A 20,303-nucleotide genomic window follows, 5' to 3' on the forward strand; every position below is an offset into this window, starting at 1 on the left:
TTCTCTGTCTCTGCTGCCTTTTCCCCTGGCATGTGAGGCCAGTTTCCAAGCTTTGGGGCAGACTTCCTGGTTCTAATCTCTACTACTCTTGGGTATTAGTGTCTCATTTTGCTACTTTGTATTCCACATATGAGTGTGATCTTTCTATGTCTCTCTCTTTCTTTCTGACTCATTTCACTCAACATGACACTCTCCATGTTGATCCACTTATAGGCAAATTTCATGACTTCATTCTTTTCTAACAGCTGCATAGTATTCCATTGTGTAGATGTACCAAAGTTTCTTTAACCAGTCATCTGTTTTTGGGCACTCGGCTTTTTTTCCAGATTTTGGCTATTGTAAATAGTGCAGCAATGAATTTAGAAATGTGTAGATGTGGGGAGAAAGGGACTCTCCTTCACTGCTGGTGGGAATGTGGACTGGTTCAGCCCTTTTGGAAAACAATATGGACGATTCTCACAAAACTAGAAATTGAGCTCCCATTTGACCTAGCAATACCACTCCTGGGAATATACCCCGGAGAGGCAAAAAGGTATAGTAGATATGACATCTGCCTTTAATCCATTTTGATCTGACTTTTGTGCATGGTATTAGGAAGAGGTACAAGTTCATTTAAAAATTTTTTTTGCTTGTAGCTTTCCAGTTTTCCCAGCACCACTCGTTGAAGGGGGTTTCCTTGTACCACTTCATGTTTCTTGCTCCTTTATCAAGGATTTGATGTTCATATTTTTGAGGGTCTGTATCAGCATAATCAACTCTATTTCAGTGATCTGAGAGTTTTATTTTATTCCAATACCATGCTGTTTTAATTATTATCACTTTGTAGTACAATCTGAAGTTGGAGAAGGTGATGCCTCCCATCTTCTTTTTCCCAGGGGATTCAGGGAGAAAAGGACTCACATTCATCTGGTGAGTCCTTTTGTTGGAAACCCAAGTTTCCAATAACAGCTGACTAGATTTAAAAAACAACCAAGATCACAACCAAACTAAACTAAAAACGGATGGCATATCCACACAACAGAATACTACTCAGCTTCCAGGAAAAATTAAGTCATGAAATTAGCTTATAAGTGATTGAACATAAAGAGAATCATATTGAGTGAAATAAGTCAGAAGGAGAGGGACAGGCATAGTCTGATTACACTCATTTGCAGGATATAGAAAAAACAAACATAGTAAAGAGATTAATAAACAAGTACAGTAGAAACAAGAGCCAGGAGAACTGGTCCCTGGCTGGAGGCTTGTCACAAGGTTTGGGGAGAGGGCAGAAAAGAGCAGTCAGGACAGACAAGGGACCACTATGACAATAGTAATTGTTTTTATTTATTTATTTTTTTACTCCTGGCTCTGCAATCAGGAATTACTCCTGGCAGTGCTCAGGGGACCATATGAGATGCTGGGAATCGAACCCAGGTTGGCCTTTTGCAAGGCAAATGCCCTACCCACTATAATATTGCTCCAGCCCTGACAATAGTAGTTGGAAATGATCACTACAGACAAGAACCGAGTGCTGAGAGGACATAAAGGAATATATATATGAGAACCTTTCGGGAAAGGCTATTATATTGGAAAGCATAATGCCCCAAAGTAGAGAGAGTGTGAGAGACAGACAGACACAGAGAGAGAGAGACAGAGAAAGAGAGAGAGGGAGAGAGAGAGAGAGGGAAGAGTGAAAAGTGCCTGCCATATGGGCAGAGAAATAGCATGCTGGGTTAGACATTTGTCTCAAATGCAGCCAACCTGTGTTTAATCCCTGGCATCCCATATGATTACCCAAGCACCACCAGGAGTGATTTCTGAGTGGAAAATCAGGAGTAAGCCCTGACCATCGCTGGGCATGATACACCCCCACCCTCCCCCAAAATGCTTAAGGGTGGGGGATGGTAGAAACCAGGAACACTGGTGGAAGGACAGGTCTTAGAACATAGTCTAACTGAAACTCATGAGCAATTTTGTACAGTGTATCCCTTGGTAATTCAATAAGAATCATTGTATCACTGTCATCCCATTGTACTTTTATTTACTCGAGTGGGCACCAGTAATGTCTCTATTCCTCTCAGCCCTGAGATTTTAGCAGCCTATCCTTACTCATCTTTCCCAAGGATTGGAGGCTCTTTCAGGGTCAGGGGAATGAGACCTATTGTTACTGTTTTTGGCATATCAAATACGCCACAGGGAGCTTGCCAGGCTCTTTCGTGTGGGCAATAAACTCTTGATAGCTTGTAGGTTTTCCAAGAGGAAGAACTAGGCTATTGGATGTCGCAATGGCGCTATGCAGCCGTGTGCTTCCAGGAGCTTGGTTTTATAGTCTCTGAATGTTGACTGTTGATGGGATTACATGGTACTGGGGGCAGTTTCTGGGTGTGACTGCCTAGCCATTGGACAATGGGGATTCTGAGTGAAAGAGGCCCAGTCCTGATCCAAGCAGCCTTGGAGATCTCAGCCCCAGGTCCCGCACACCTGGGTTCCTTTGCCAGTTCTTCATGCATGAGGCTCGTCCGAATGTGTGGAGAATGGCCTTGAACATAGCTGTGGCTGGGGTCCAGAGGTCTTCAACTTTTAAAAAGTCTTCAACTTTTAAATTTTAATTCAATAAAAATAAATGTTAAAAATTTAGAAGTGCCACAATTGACAGGACTAGAGAGATAGCACAGCGGGCAGGGCGTTTGCCTTGCATGCTGCCGACCAAAGTTTAGTTCCTCCGCCCCTCTCGGAGAGCCCGGCAAGCTACTGAGAGTATCTTGTCCATACATCATAGCCTGGCAAGCTACCCATGGCGTATTCAATATGCCAAAAACAGTAACAAGTCTCACAATGGAGACGTTACTGGTGCCCGCTGGAGCAAATCAATGAGCAATGGGATGACAGTCACAGTGACATTTGACAGTAAGCTAAGAATGGATAACTGGAGATGTCTGAGAAGGGTAGTATGTGTTGTTTTTTTAAAAGCAAATGAAAAACAACAGCAATATTATGTCACTTAAAAATTGCATTTTAGGGGCTGGAGCAATAGCATAGCAGGTAGGGCATTTGCCTTGCAAGCGGCCGACCCAGGCTTGATTCCCAGCGTCCCATATGGTCCCTTGAGCACTGCTAGGAGTAATTACTGAGTTCAGAGCCAGGAGTAACTCCCTAAGCACCGCTGGGTGTGACCCCAAAATCCAAAAAACTGCATTTTATAACAGGGGAATAGCATAGAGGCTGACTCCTGTTCATCCCCAGCCCTCCCAAGCCCCTGAACTCTGCGGCTTGGCCCTGGTGGTCCCTGAGCAATGCTGGGCTGAACCACACTGTGCCTTTGGGCCTTGGCCCGTGAACAGCCGATGAGCATCATAGGGGGTGGTCTCTCCGTCCCTCGGGCACTCTCTGGCAGCTCTCTGCCCCCCAAAGAAAAATTTATTTTACGAACAAGAAGGAAAATACCCTCCCCCCAAGTTGTTAAATCCTAGGAGGAGTGTTTTCAGGGGGAAGTAGGGACCTGGTGAGGGGTCGGTTCCCGTGCTTGGAGGTGACTGACTGAGACCAGAAATACTGACCTGCTTGGAGTGGCACCTCTGCCCACCTGGAGGGGCGATCAGTGCCCTGGCCAGACCAGCGGGAGGGGCTGGAGGAGAGGTTCTCAGCCCCACCCTGCATCCCCCTAGTCCCAGACCTGCTCCTGGAGGTGGGCGGGTGCTCTGTGCAGGGGAGCGTGATGCTGTCTGAGCTATTTCCTGGGAGGACAGGGAAAGCTGGAGCTGCTGCAAGCCCAACTCTCCACCCCCAGCCTCCAGGGGCCCGGAGCAGGGGCCACAGTGTGACAGAGACTAGTGATCAGGACAGAATTTTTTCTGAGAGCCTGGGCACCTAGATAAGTGAATGGAAGATGAAAGCGGCTTTTGGAAGAGAGGCATGACTCGGTTTCTCTACGTTACAGCCAACTTCTCACTCCAGTCTTGGGCCACTCTTACTCGACCATGAAAGTTAAGACAATAGGATTCTGCCGTACTTGATTCCATCTCGGACCCTCTGTAATTAGGTTAGAGTTTTGAGATCGGTCACTGGCCTTTGTTGATGCTTTCAAGAGTCAGACACCTCCTTGGCTGGTCCGTTCTGTAGGTCTGTGCCCTCACAGCAGCAGAAATGAGAGGATATGCCACATCAAACCCTAAGGCGCTTGAACCTGGCCCTTTGGAATTTCACTAACCTCCAGTCTGCTCATTTCCTACTACAATAAACCCATCTGTTTGTTCCTGTTCACTTGACAGCAAGATTTAGTGAAAATACTAGCTTTTCCCGCCCTGTTCTGGGGCCACTCCTTTGCACTGCATAAATTCCTTTGGGAGCTGCTTGGACAGATTCTGTCTCCTGGGGAATCCAGGGCCTGTGGCTTTGGGGAGTTCAGCTCTTCTGCTTGCGTTGCTGTCTCTGCTCTCTAAACGACTCAGAAATAGGGCTTTGCAGGTTATCGGCATTTTGTCATTGTCAGAGAGGAGTGTTGATTTCCTTTCTGGCTTCGCTCATCCTAATGAGAGCTAGGATGTCACAAAACCTAGATTCTCTTGTATCTTGTTAATAACTGGAACAGAGAGAGGAACCCATTCTATTCTGGGTATGCTTGCTTTGCTCTGTTGCTCCTTGCTTTGGGGAGATCAAAACAACTGTGGTCTCATTGGGACTGACCGCTGGGCACATACATTTCGTAGGCTGTTACTCACATCACCTGTGGCTGTTCTAAGAGGGCTGACCACAGAGGTCACCTAAAACCAGGAGCTTTCATGGATGAAATGTGGGTTACAAAATCAAACCACTGCTTTTAAAAAAAAATCTTTCTTGTATTACTTTTATCAGTTGTCATCCCATTGATCTTTGATTTGCCTAACCCAAAACAGGGCGGGAAAAGCTAATATTTTCACTAAATCTTGCTGTCAGGTAAACAGGAGTTCTGACCTCCGTCGACGGTCAAAAATCAGGAACGCTGTCTCGTTTGCCAAGGCATCAAAAATCAGATGGGCAGGTGCCAGTAACGTCTCCATTCCTCCCTATCAGGTGTTAGTGTAGCCCAATGGTATCTGCTCACTCCAGAAACAAGAAGAGCCTCAAACCATTCATTCAGGGTCTTTACAAAGAAGTCTGACCATCTCATAGGTGGGGGGGCCACATGGTCTTTTGATGTCCTGTTTAATCCAGTTGGTAACAGTTCTAGTCCAGCGGTCATCTTTAAATGGCGTTAAGTGTCTGGACCATCTGATTTTTGATGCCTTGGCAAATGAGACAGTGTCCCTGATTCTTGATCTTCGACAGAGGTCAGAAATCTGGATTCCTTCTCTCACTTGAGTGAGATGTGATACTCCTAGCATTTCAATTCCTTTCAATTCCTCTTTGGGATACCCAAATAGCATTCTCATCCTGTTTGCGTAGGGCCTAGGTCTCTGAGGTGTATGTTAGTGCAGGAAGAATGGTGGAGTCTAAAAAATGTGCCCAGAGGTGGAGGTTCTTCATACTCTTAACCACTTCTTTGACGCTCTTGAAGGCATTCCACTCTGCTCTCTTCCTCCTGTGCAATTCTGGCGCCAAGTCGTTCCACATGTTGATTTCTCGACCCAGGTACCCATAGCTGCTGCATTCAGAGATGTTCGTTCCATTGAAAGCAAATGGAATATCAGGGACTAGTTCATTTTTCATGAGCATTGTCTTGTTGAGATTCAGCTGCAGTTGGACCTTTCCACATTTGTGGTCAAAGTCAGCCAGCATTTAGGCCGCTTGGCTAATGTTTAGCGTCATGAGAACGATGTCATCAGGGAAATGGAGGTGGTGTAGTTGCCGACCATCTATCTTCACTCCCATTCCTTCCCATTCCAGTCCTCGCATGATGTTCTTGAGGGTGTCACTGAAGAGTTTCGGTGAAATGGTATCACCCTGCTGAGCCCCTCCCTTTACGTCAATGATCACTTCCTTGTAGAATGGTGAGATCCTGGTGGTGAATCTTTAACACAGTTCTGGGAGGATCCTGATGTACTGAGTTTGAACACCCTGTTTGGCTAGGGCTTTGATGACCACTTCAGTCTCAACAGAATCAAAGGCCTTCTTTAAATCGATGAACGTTAGATAGAGCGGCATCTTGAACTCTCGTGAAACTTGAATGAGTTTGGTCACCATGTGGATATGGTCTATTGTGCTGAATCCTTTGCAGAACTGGCTTGTTCGCATCGTTGTCCTTTGTCTAGTGTTCTGCCTATTCTATTTAGGATGACTCAAGTGAACAACTTGTAGATGATGGAAAACAGGCAGATTGGGCGATAGTCGCCAATGTTGTGGATATCTCCCTTCTTGTATAACAGAATGGTCCTGCTGGTTTTCCACTGGGAGAGAACCTAGCATACGGACAGGTAGTATGTGGATAACCAAGCCAGTGTACTGATGAGTACTGGTGACAGATTTTTCAGGTGTTCAGGTCTGACCTTGTCTGGACTGGGTGCTGTACATGTCTTTACAGACAAAATGGCATCGGATTTCGGAAGGGAAGATGTTGGGAACAACATATCCATCCTGTGGAATTTGGTATGTGGGCAGGTGGATGTGGCTGTCAAAGAGATCTGAGTAGAAGTCATGAATAATCCTGTTCATTGCCCTTCTGGAAGATGTGATAGATCCATCAGGATGTCGGAGTGCAGCCATCTTGGTCTTGTAGTTGGCGAATGACAGGCGAGCATTGTGAATACTTTTCCTGGCTTCTGCCACATCAGCCAACACTGCTGCTCTTCTCTCTTTGAGGTCTTCCTTTATCGCTTCTCTCCACAGCTTTATGAGCTTGGACGTTAGTTTGTGGTTGCCTGAGGCTCGTGCGAAACTACATTGGCAAATGAGCTTGAGAGTTTCCGAAGATAGGCGTCTGTTTGTGGCTTTCCCATTCTCGGCATTTCTTGTGCAGTCATGGGGGTGCTTAACCAGTCGATCATATTCCTCGTCAATGTTGTCAGCGATGGTATCTTCCCACATTGCCGCAATAGTGCCAACGAGCTCCCAGTTGGTGGTCATTCTGGAAGTTCTCTTCTTAAACTTAAACTTTGCAGACCTTTCTCTCCACTCTGTGAAGTAGAATTTTGCATGAAGGAGACAGTGGTCTGATCCTGTTTGGAATTTTGGGACAACAGTGATATTGGTCAGGCAAAACCTTTGATTGAATATGATGTGTTCAATTTTGTTGTGTCTGGAAAGCATCATTCAAAAAAAAAAAACCTTTAGATAAGTAAAAAGTGGCCACTTTCTGGTTTGTGTTTCTGCGTGTCTGTGTGTGCTTGCATATGTATGTCCCTCTAACTTGTCCATTAAACTATTTTTTAAAAAATTATCCAGTGCACTTAAATATACTTTCTCTTGGATTTAAAGATGCCAGGGCATATTCAGGTCAGAACGCTGGTGGTGAAAAATACCCGAAAGAGAGCAGATGGCTCTTTCGGATGCCATTAGCCACCCTGAGAGCACCGAACACCTGCCGAGATAAAGTCAGCAGCAAGCAGCTCCAACTGACGCCTGGAGCAGCAGCAAGCAGAGCTGTTCCGGGAGGCCCCGCACAACAGCCAGTGGAGCCAGGGCACGAGCCCGCATCAGCACCAGCCTGGCCAGGTGCCGCTCTCAGTCACTCCGGGGGGAACGAGGCTGGGGCTCAGCGGTTGGGGTCTAAGAGTCTAAGAGCAGAGACAGTTGGAGAACATTTCTGGCCCACTCACCTTCTTCCCAGCCCCACAGAGAGTCTGTTCATTGTGTTTGTTCTTGAGTCACACCCAGCAGGGATCAGGGCTTCCTCCTGGCTCTGTGCTCGTGCGTCCTCCTGGTGGTGCTCAGAGAGGCGGCATGCAGACAGCACGCTGCACCCAGGTCAGCCCCAAGCAAAGGCAAGTGCCTCACTACCTACTGTATCACACACACAGACCCACACAGACACACAGAAACACACACACGTCCTAACACACACACACCCTGCTGCTAAGAATTTGAAAAGTTCAACAGCCTCATTGATGCTCCGCAGAATTTAGGACAATTTAAAGCAACTCTCCGAACTCTCTATGTCTGGCTGTGAACAAGGCACCCTTTACTCCTTCACCTTCACAGCTTCACGGCCCATCTCAGACCCGTGAAATATCCTACTAGGGTAGAACATGCAACATTTGCCATCTGATGCCGCTGACAAGACAACCCCTCCATGTTCCATGCAGCACAAAGTACAACGCAAACGCTCCTGAGTCTTACCTGGAATCTCTGCTCATTGACTCTGCTCATATGATTCATATGAGTAACATACGTGTGACACCTGTGCAGGTGCTGAGTTGCATGGCTCTTGATGTGCTATCTCTGGACTCTGCATCTCTGCAGGACTGCTGTCCCCGTCCCAGAATGTTCCAGAATGCTGAGTGGATTCCTGCGAGGTTCTCACTCTTCTGTTGGCATCGCTGCCTTCCTTTGAGATGTCTACTGCTACATGACTGTTCGTCTCGGTTCTTCTGGCGGGATGTGGGGAGGCACTTCCAGGCAGCTGGTCAGGGTTCTGGGGCAGGGGCACCACTGATGCCCCCTACAGCTCAGTGTGAGCACCTGAGAAGGTGGAGCTGCTCAGGCCCGAAGTGCTGGGGTCAGCAAGGTCACCCTTAGGGTCACCCCCAGGGTCTCCCTCCGATGCTGAGATTGTGTTGGGGTGATAGGCTCAGGGCTCAGGCCCAGCACATGTGAACCATGTGCTCTGACTCAGATTTCTCCCCAGCACCAGTCTCAGCAAGGTTGTTTGTTTGTTTGTTTGTTTTGTTTTGGGATCACACCCGGTGGTGGTCAGAGCTGAGTCCTGATTCTGTGCTCAGGACCATTCCTGGCATTCTTGAGAAACAATATGGGATGCTGGAATTGCACCTGGGTGGGTCCTGTACCAAGCAAATGCCCTTCCTGCTGCACTATCACTTCCTGCCCTCGGCAAGGTTTTTAAACTTCCCTTTCAAAGCCAGAGGTAGTGCAGTGGGGAGGGGATTTGCTTGTACACAACTGACCCGGGTTCAATCCCTGGCTTCAATCACCAGCATCCCATAGGGTGCCCTGAGCACTGTCAGGAGTAACTCCTGGGTGCAGAGCCATGAATAAGCCCTGAGCATTGCCAGGTATAACCCCCAAACCAAAAATAAATAATCTCTTTTCATTTCCGTATAGTTCTTCTTGAACAACCTACATGTCATTAATCTGGCTGTTAAATTTTCTGTTTCATTCAGTCTAGTTTTTTTTTTAGTTTCTAGGCATTCTATTTTTTCCCTTTCATATATTCTTAGTAGTTTTTTGTTGTTGTTTGCTTGTTTCAGGGTGTCACACTCAGATATGGATGGGGCTCTCTTTTTGATCTGTGCTCAGAGATCACTCCTGGAGGAGCTTAAGGGGCCCTAGGAGGTGCTGGGGATTCAACCTGGGTTGGCCCATGCAAGACAAGAGCTGACCTGCTGGACTGTCTCTCTGTCCTCCCTTGAGAGGTTTTTCATTGTTTTTTTTTTTCCTTTCAAATTTTAGCTCCCCCTTTAATCTCTTTAAATATCTGATAATGTCTGCAGTCTTATCAGTTGGATATTGCTGTTTTTTCCTCTTGTTCACTTAATAGAATTAATGCTTGATAGAATGTTTTCATCGTCATAGCAGTCTACATAGCTGTTTTTTTTTTCTCATTATTCCGTGAAGAAATGAAGTTCAGAGAAGATGCCATTACACGGGCTCCGGCTCCGGACTCTGCAGGTTCCCTGCATCCTCCTCGGGTTCTCGCTTAGACATCTGTGGAACTAAGTGACTTTCCACAGAATTCCTGTTGAGGGCAACTGTGTGCATGTTAGTGCAGTTTAATTATCTGTGCTATCTGTAGCTCTCACTCATCTTTAGGGCATTATTTAGATCTCACTTGTTTCACTGACATGCTCTTGTCTCTCCGACATTAAACAATGAAGGCGCTGACTTAGGGCCAGGTCAGGGAGCTGGTTCAAAGGCTGGACCATGTGCCTCGTGTGATCGAAGCCCTAAGCTCAGTCTGGGCTCCACGTGCCCCCCCGCCCCACCCCCGCCCCAGTACTATCGGTACAATCTTAGTGGCTGCAACCCTCTTAGCCGCGGTTCTGGTGCGTCCATCTGACAGCCTTGGGCCTGAGCAGTACTGGCCAGGCCTGTCGGGACCATGCAGCGAGGCCCAGCACTGCTAGGAATAGAGCCCAGCCCCCGACCACTGCCCAGGTCATCCTCGCACACCATAGACATTTGCTGGGTGTGATGTGGACAGTATCCTCCGGGAACCGTCGGATTCTTCTCCAGGTGGAAAGGAAACAGACTGACGTCTCTGTGCAATACCAGGAGGTCCAGCAAGACTTTTACCAGCACTGTGATGACATTTGAATGCAACATTGTAACCCTTTACTTTTTATTTTGTTTCCCCTTCATCCTTGGCTTCCAGCTTCTGCCAACAAAGCACCAAAGCGCCGTGCCTTCTTCCTGGGGGAGTATCTCCTAAGGGGAGCTCAAGAGGCTGAGGGGCCCTTCCTGGGATTCTCAGCGCACTGGCCTGGGTGTGAGCACCTGAGAGTGAGCATCTGAGCACCCTGAGGCTGAGGGCTGATCAACTTCACCTACTCACAGTGTGAGGCCAGAGGGTGTGGCACTGCCAGGCCTGTGCTACCAAGGGTTGCCCTGTCCACCCGGGAGTGCCCAGGGTCTTCCAGGGCCACAGTGGGTAGTGCTCAGGTGATCGTGGGGTGCTGGGGACCCCACCTGGGAGGGTGCCTGCAGGCACCTTCTGTCCTAGCCCCCTCCCCTCGTGGCCCAGGGTCCTGTGCTGGCTGTCCCTACTGCACTGTGCCTGGGAAGAAGCAGAGGAAAGGCACATGATGGATTAGCACTGTCGCCACATACAAGCCTGAGAATTTGTCCCAGTGACAAGATAAAGAACAGACAAAGGACTCTATCAGGGTCAGCAGCAGCGGACCTCAGGCCGTGCATGGCCGTGAGTCGGAAGAGTTTGAAGCCGGCGGGCTGGCTTGCCCCAGACCCGTCCTGTGAGTGCTCCAGAGGCTGGCAGCTCCTGATCTGTTCAGATAACCGTCATATGTCTGGTCTCTCCTGGATCATTCCCCTCAGTGACGGCGCTGGAGGGCTCGTTCATCACAAGGAGGTGTCAGCGCTTGCCCCCAGGGCCGGTGCGAGCTGCGTGAGCTGGCCCTGAGGGTGGAGGGCCAGCCCCTCTGTCTAGCATCCGGGGGAGCATCCCAGGGCGCGTGCTGCCCGACTCACAGGTGCCAAGGCAGAGTCCCTGTCCCACCGCAGGCGTAGCTGCCAGCAGGAACCCACGGTCACAAGCAGTGATGCCCCATTCTTGCGCCTTCATCTCATGCGGGCCCAGTCCCCAGAGGTGAAGCTAAGGGCCGAGGCGCTCATCGCCGTCACGTGAATGACACCGTTCGGGTATGGTATACAAACCAGGAAGAGCAGCTAGATTGCTAAGTAAATACTGTCCTAGGAACACTGATTCATCATCGTCTAGACCAGAAAAAAATAACTATCTTGCTACTTCTTATCTCTTTCCCTTCCCTGCACTAGAGGGTTAAAAACACGGTCACTCTGAGCTCAGTAATATGTGTCTTTTTTGTTTCCAGGCACCCTTGCCAGTGCTCGGAGCTTGCTTCTGTCTCTGCTCAGGGGTCACTTTCGACAGAGCTCAGGGGAATGCAGTGCCCCTGTGCAGACCCAGGGCAGCCTCGGGCAAGGCTCTCTCCAGCCCCCAACCATATTTGTCCTTATAAAGAAATGCTTCCTGGGCCAGTGAGTTTATGATGTCTTAACGCACTTGCTTTGCACACGTCCAATCTCACTTTATTCCTTGCTACTACATGCGACTCCCTGAGCACAGGGCCAGGGGCAGCCCCTGAGAACCTCCAGCTGGGACCCCCTCTGACCCAACAAGATGGAATGAAAACGTGAAAGGCTTTAATAAAAATGTTTTTGCTCTTGAGTGCCACAAAATACTTTCAACACATATTATTTCCTTTTCCCCTCATAAAAAGAGAGGTAAAGAGAGAACAGAGAATAAAGAGAGGAACAGGGGAACAGAGGAGGGGGGAGGAGAGGGGAGAGGAGGAAAGGAGAGGAGATGGGAGGAGAGGAAGGAGAGGGGAGGAGAGGAGAAGAGCCAGAAGGAAGAGCAGTAGAGAAGCAGGGGCCCCGTCACGTGGCTGTCGTGGCTCCATTCACCGGATCGTGTTCCTTTCCTGCTGGGCAGCCTGCCCCGGCTCATTGTAAGTTTCTATTTTTTTCCCCCAAATTGCAGCTTTGATTCCAGCCCCTTCAGGGAACGGGCTTGCACGCCCTGTTCACAGAGTGACTGCCCCTGGCATCGTTAGGGAGTGTCTCTGCAGCCTCAAACGTGTCCGTGTCCCTGGGCTCTGCCTGGTCTGAGGAGAAAGAGCCTCCAGACACCCACGTTCCAGGGGTCTTCGACTTCCGTCGCCACGTGTCACTGCGTGCTCCCAAATGTCGACTCTGCTGCCACGACATCCTGAAAGGGCCTTCAGGTGTCCTCTCGCTGGCTTTCTTGGGAATGCGGCTCCTGCGATTTTCTTTTCTTTTCGAGGAAACTTTACAAACATGGCATTTAATAGCAAGTGATGTCACCTGACAAGGCAGTGAGCGGAAAGAAAAGGAAACTGAAAAGATAAACTTTGAAATGTCTTGTTTGACTCCACTGGGGGCTGTACCTCGACCTCTGAGTGGGATACGGCCATTCAGGGGCCACAGACTGATGTACCAGACGCTCAAATGAAGAATGATCAGTTTATTTGTCAACACACACGTATGAATAATAAAGGTCACCATTTTTGCATTGGGAGATGTAGAATGATGAAATACGTTGAGCAAAATGAACTTTTACCTACGACTACTTTGTTGATCATTTCTCTGTTGGGCAAAGAGCAGTCCAAAATGCGTTATGCAGCAAAGGAAATTTCTAGTGACCAGGCTAGGATTCTGTCTACAGAGCACAGTTTGTGGCCTTTTTCTTTGCCTTCTTCAGGAAAAATACTATAGTCAACTGAGTTGTTCCTGAATACTGTGCCAAGAGAATCCATGGTTTTACCAAGTGCCAAACCATGGTGCCAATCCTTTACCACTAATAAATCCAGGACTGGAGTTCTTCCAATCAGGGTTTTTCCGTTAGGGGTCACATGGTCCTCAGGGTATTCCAAGGGAGCCTCAGGGGAAAATGAAATAAATGGGGCTGTGGCATGAGACTAGGATAGAGGGGCCACAGGAAAGAAGCACCATTGGAAAAAGGTTGAGAAACGTCGGCTGTGATTCACCATCCAATGCGGGCCCACCTGAAGCTGACATTGGGGAACCCCCTGCTGAACACAGGCCAGTGCCGGGGGAGCAGGTGAGAGGGAGAGAGGGAGAGATGGAGGCTCTCACGGGTTGTCCAAGTGCACACGGAGTCAGACTGACCACAGGCCCGGAGAGAATGGGTCTGGGCACCCGTGAGGAGCTGGGGTGAGGGAGGGTCCCAGGGGACAAGCAGCTTTTCCCCTCGGGAGTGTCAAAGAATTGAAGGATCGGATCTATTCAGAATTATGTGATGGCTATTGGATTTATGCAGTGTAAGAGCTGTGGTGACTGGATTAATGTGCTCCAGTGACTGTCTTCTGGGAAGAAAGGACGATTGGCCTGTGGCGTACCTGGACAGATGCTCTCCTCTTCTTCAGACGTGTGGTGATTCCTCTTCATTAGCATCTCCCATCTGTCCTCTCCTCATCTATCTCTGCGCGTCCCCCACCTCCACTCCTACCCCTGCACACCATTCCAACCCCACATAAAGGGAAGCTGGAACGCTTCCCTTTGGCCTCCCTTGCCTGTGATTTATTCTTACACACTCTGGCTAGGTTAACTTTTTATTCTTTTTTGGCAAGGACACCTGTGACGCTTGTCAAAAACCAGCTCGAACACCTTCAGTAGCTCCGTTTTCTTGTTATGGACAGAGAGTTCATTCACACTTCAGCTCTGCATTCACCCCCCTTTATGAACTTACCCCAATAGCCCATTTGACATTTCACCCTCTCTTCCACTCGTGGAACAAGTTTGAGTTCATAAACTCCCCCACGGGGATTGGCAATCCTTCTGTGTACTGTCAGCTTCCAATATACATCAACCTTATTTGGAAACAGGAAAATATCTATTGTCCAATGTATGGCTTTCACCTCAGATTTCCTCCAGCTTCACCCCAGGATGTGGCAACAGGGCTGCCTACCCCACCTTCATTAGTCATCACCCCCAGAAAGGAAAGAAACGCTTCCCTCCCCCTCCACAAAATTTAAAGCATTTTAAAGGATCAACCATAGTGTTCCCTTGTATTTTAGAATGATCAGCACTTGCCAGATTTCGTCTCTTCATGGATGCATGTGTTCTGCCTGAGACCCATCTCTAACTTATCCTGTATTCCTTCTTCAATCTGCTACATACACTTGGCACTGACAGAATGTTTGTTGAATGTAATCATTTCCACCGTGCTTTTCCATATTCTGATTTGGAAGGTTCAGAAATGCATGTTTGTGCCTGTTTCATCTTCTAGAAGTTCTGTTCTTTCAGATTCTGACCTGAAACAGAAGTAGAGATGATGACATTATAGAATATTTATACACTGGTGTTCTCTTATCACAGTCCCCAAACTGTTCCTTAAACGGCTGAGCTGCCTTAATGGATTACTTTCCTTTTGAGGATCATTTAAATATAATCATCCTCCCCTCAGATTATCTCAATCACAGAGAGCTTTAGCAGACCTACTTTCGAATCAGTGGAGAAAGCTCTCCAAGTGCCAACTGCCAACATTTGTGACTGCAGATGATGTAATAGAGTTAGAGCAGTTATAAACTATTGTTGATCTTTCCTCTAATGAAATCTAAGTTAAATAAGAGAATATAGAAAGTTTCACACATTATCTCCTGAGGTTATAAAGGACTTTCCAAAAGTAACATATCTGTTTTTTCAACCAAATTAGGAACTAACCTTAACACACAACCAAGGAATTAAGCAATTGGAAGAACCAAAGAGATCCTCTGTAATTACTGAGTCTGATCACAAAAAAAGTAACTGTATGTAATGCACAAAATCCATGATTCACATTTACTCACCTCCTCACAGGAAATGCTGAGTCAGAACAGGCCTTGGCCACGAGTTCTGATCTTAGATATAAATGCACAGCATTGAGCATGGTCATTCCCTGACGTGCAGCAGCTGCTCTCAGAAAGGAAAAGGGGTTCTAGAAGAGAAATAAGAAAGTTGGTGGAATCTTTCTATGTCTGTCTTTCTCTTTCTGACTCATTTCACTTAGCATGATACTTTCCGTGTTGATCCACTTATAGCAAAGTTCATGACTTCATCTTTTCTCACAGTTGCATAGTAACAAATTGGAATGCCCTGCCACAGAGGTGGGGTGAGGTGGGGGGCACGGGATTGGAGGGTGTGAGGGATACTGGGTTCATTGGTGTTGGAGAATGGACACTGGTGGAGGGATGGGTTCTCGAACATTGTATGAGGGAAACACAAGCATGAAGTTGGGTAAATTTGTAACTGTACCCTCATGGTGACTCACTTATTAAAAAATAAAGAAAAAAATTTTAAAAAGAATAAAAAAAAGAAAGTCGGTGGAGGGTCTAGGGTACTATGGTGGTAGGAGGTATAGTATCTATGCAAATTATAACAGTAAGTGTACATTATAGTAACTGTGTTATCTAAACTAATCAATAATAGTAACCATGCTATCTAAACTAGCTATAGAGACATGCATGCTAAAACAAAAAGGAGAGAGAAAGAAAGACAGGAAGGAAGGAAGGAAGGAAGGAAGGAAGGAAGGAAGGAAGGAAGGAAGGAAGGAAGGAAGGAAGGAAGGGAGGGAGGGAGGGAGGGAGGGAGGGAGGGAGGGAGGGAAGGAGGGAAAGAAGGAAGGAAGGAAGGAAGGAAGGAAGGAAGGAAGGAAGGAAGGAAGGAAGGAAGGAAGGAAGGAAGGAAGGAAGGAAGGAAGGAAGGAAGGAAGGAAGGAAGGAAGGAAGGAAGGAAGGAAGGAAGGAAGGAAGGAAGGAAGGAAGGAAGGAGGCCAGCTAGCCTCTTACTCTCTTTCCAAACCAGGAAATCCAGTGAGCTCCTTCACAGTGACTGAGATTACTGAGGACTGTGTGAACAGTTTTTCACTGCTCACTAGCAACCAATACAAAAGCGAAGGTGGAGAAACCTACGTATAATCCTGGTCCTGATGCCAGTAAGAAATTGGCTTTACTTTTCTTTAAACAACACAAACAGCTGATTCTCTACTTCACAGTTACTGATTGGGTGACTTTAGTGAGTCAGTAAAACTCTTGAAATCTTAAATGTATCAAGTGTAAAATGAGAAAAAAATAGCAATGATAATAATGGAAGGGATAATATTTATGAAAGTGCTTTTCAAACTGTACAACAAACTCCACAAGCATTAACTAGGCATTAATATGAAATTCAAGTCAGTTCTTATATTAATTCTCTATAATAATTCATAAAATAAAATAAGAGGTTATTGTATGTTAATTTTACCAGATTGAGAGTACTTAAAATAAAAAGAAGGTATCCTTTTCCTAACTTAATGAGACAAAGGAAAACATAAAAACAAATATATTGATCAGAACAAATTCAAATGAATAAATTAGTCTAATAAATTGTAAGGACTATTAGACTACAAAATAAAAAAAAATCAAATAATATGTTTCTTTGAAAGATAAAATGTTGGAAAAAATAAGAAAAGATGGATCTGAAGGTTTAACTAAGAAAAAATAATCTAAAAAAGATGAAATATTTTTGTAATAAAAGTTATGATTTGTAAATAATATCCTGTCTAAAATGTTTACCTGCAAAATTAAAGCATTCCCAGAATATTATGGATCAAAAATGTAACTAAAGATAAGAGTGAAGAATCTGGAAGGGTGTACATATTCCCAAACATTTATGATGAATCAAAAAATGATTTTTCCAGATCCAATTTTAACATTCTACAATGTGTATTCAAGATAACAGTGATACTCAAAATCTGAATATTTATCATTTATTATATATTTATATATAGCACTGTCATCTCATTGTTCATTAATTTGCTTGAGTGGGCACCAGTTACATCTCCATTGTGATACTTGTTGTTACTGTTTTGGGCATATTGAATATGCCATGGGTAGCATGCCAGGCTCTGTTGTGTGGGCGGGATACTCTCAGTAGCTTGCCAGGCTCTCAAAGAGGGGCGGAAGAATTGAACCCTGGCCGGGTGTGTGCAAGGCAAATGCCCTACTTGCTGTGCTATTGCTACAGTCCTTACTACATATATTACATTAAATATGATCAGTATATTAAAATATATAATGCAAAAATATAAGTATGTATATAGTATGTTTTTAAATGGTTCTATGTATTTACAACAGTAATTTTTATTAAACTTGCTGTGAATATAAGTTTGGGGAGAAAGATATGCTCAGTCATCATCTGCAGACTCATGGTTGCCTCTGTAATGATCCAGACGTATCACCCTCACTGACAGAACTCAAGAATGATTACCTCAAAGTTGTGGTTACAAATTAAGATACATAGGTAAGTAGTTTTCCTAAATTTTAACAATGAACAAGAGGGGGCAAAAACAGCATTCACTACTAGTCTTTAAAAATTAAAAATAAGGACCCTCTGCTCCTAAAGACTATGATCCGAGAGGTCTTCTGACCCATTTTGGCACCCAGAGCGGCTTCTTACAGGAATGCATCTAGACTGTGAGCTGTGCTATAACTCCGTGCTGCCCGGGGAGGGACTTTCCCTCTCTACCCTTTTTTTCTGCTCAGAAGATGGCGGCGGCAGCAACACCTACATGGCGAGAGCCACCTCTTAAGACTCCCAGCCCAGAGGTATGAGTTTGCAGTGACGTGGCTCATAGGTGATCATGGGATGAGGGGTGGCGTCACTGGCACACTCTCGGCCCAGATAAGATCTGGAGCTGCCACGCGTGAAACGGACCCTCTGCTCCTAAAGACTATGATCCGAGAGGTCTTCTAACCCATTTTGGCACCCAGAGCGGCTTCCTACAGAAATGCATCTATACTGTGAACTGAGCTAAAATATCAGAAATCCAGAACCTCATGGAGTCTTCATTCTCAGCAATGAAAAGAAATTATTAAATGATGCCTTTTCAGCAGGCCTGATTGTTGGGGGAAAATTCCAAACAACAATAGTGAGTTCTCTATTGAAATATTGAATGTTTCAAAGTATAGAGAGAATAAAGTGAAGATCATTAGCTACTTAGGTGGGGTAGGTGGGAGGGGGGTATATTGGGGTTCTTGGTGGTGGAGCATGTGCATTGGTGAAGGGATGGGAGTTTAATCATTATATGACTGAGACTTAAACCTGAAAGCTTTGTATTTTTTTCACAGTGATTCAATAAAATATGAAATTTTAAAAAATTAAAAACAAATTGGTATAAATACAATGAACACGAAATTTTGTAGATAACTACAAAACTGATAGAAAAAATTAAAAATAAACCGAATAAGAGGAAAGGTATCCCATGTTCATGGACCCAGAAGACTGAATATTTTGAGGATTTGGTGATTTACGAATCCCAAACATCCCCAATTAATGTTCAGCACACTATTTTGTGGACATTGACAAACTCATTCTAAATTCTAAGCAGAGATATTAAAAGCCAGGAGATCTGGTACAGAACTTAAGAAAGAAAAAATGAGTACTAACACGATCCGGCTTAAAAAAGTATTATAAAGCTGCATTAATCAAATCAGTGTTATTTTGGTAAAAGAATATTGAAGTAATTGATACAATAGAATTTAGGCTCAAAAGTTGATCCTCATAAACACAAATAAGTGATTTAACTAAATTAAAATAAACAGTAAAATAGTACAAAGTAAGCCTTAAAAATACTTCTGGAAATAACAGAAATACTTCCAGGAAATGCAGAAATATAGTAGGGAAATGGCAACAGAAACTTGTATATAGCAATTACAGTTTAGACACAGAACCAAATGTATTAGCCATGAAAGAAATAATTCATAAAATTGTTTAAAAACGTAGAACTGCCAAGGACAATGTGAAGAGGATAAGACAAACTAAGCGAAAGTATTTGCAAAAGATGCAACTCATGAAGGATGTTACTCAAAATACACAAAGAACAAATAAAAGGCAGTATGAAGAAAGCTAATAGCTTTAATTTTTTTTAATGGGTCTCATGCCCATTGCTTCAGAGGAGATATAAATAATTTCAGATGTAAGCATGTGGAAAGATGCTTCACATCACATGCTCCACACCAGGGAACTGGGAAATAATACAATAATGATGTATCATTTGCTGGACCCTGACAGTGCCGAGGTACGCTGTGGAGTTGGAAACTTGTTCTCTGGGACAGGAATACAACACAGCACAGCCACAGGGGAAGGCTTTCTCCTCCCTGACTCCGCGTGCATCCAGCCCATTGTGTACATCTCTGTGATCACCACGCTCCTTGGTGTTTACCAAAAGAAATGGAAAAATGATGATCACAAAAATCCCTGCCTGCAGATGTTGATAATAGACTTATTTGTAATTTTCAATTTTGGAAGCCATGAAGTCCCTTCTGTTGGTTGGTGGATAAACTGTGATAAAATAAAAATTATCCAGTATTGAAAATAAATGGGCCACCAGGCCATGAAAAAACATGAAAGTTTAGTGTACGTTACCATCTAAAAGTAGCCCATCAGAAGCCCGACTGGCTGCGTGCTTCCATATGCCATTCTGGAAAAGGCGGAACTACAAAGAGAGTCAAAAGATCAGTGGAATCCAGGGCTGCGGGGGAGAGAGGGAGGCCGGTGAAAAGGCAACGCATGGAGGCTTGTTAAGGCAGTGGAAAATACTCCGCATGGTACCGCAGTAATGGACAGATTTCCTCAAACATTTGTCCGAGCTCTTCCTTAGAATGCATGACACTGAAAGTGAGTCAGGCTGTAAACTGCAGCTTCCGGTGATGTTGCGATGCCAGTGTGGGTCCACTAATTGCAGCTGACACACCACTCTGGTGGGGATGGTGCTGAGATTGAAGAGCCGGCGTACACACAGAAATAGCAGATAAAAACAACACAGGATTTTCTTCTCAAGTTTCTAGTAAACCTTAACATAGTCTGAAAATGTAATATATCCAGGGTTGCTATTTGACATAATTCAGCACCTATCATGATGAAAACAAAGCAAATCGAACATCTCAGGACATTGGGAATGGGAAGGAACTTTTCAACCT

This window comes from Sorex araneus, chromosome 4 (genome assembly GCF_027595985.1).
Source record: "Sorex araneus isolate mSorAra2 chromosome 4, mSorAra2.pri, whole genome shotgun sequence".
In the NCBI taxonomy this organism is placed as follows: Eukaryota; Metazoa; Chordata; class Mammalia; order Eulipotyphla; family Soricidae; genus Sorex; species Sorex araneus.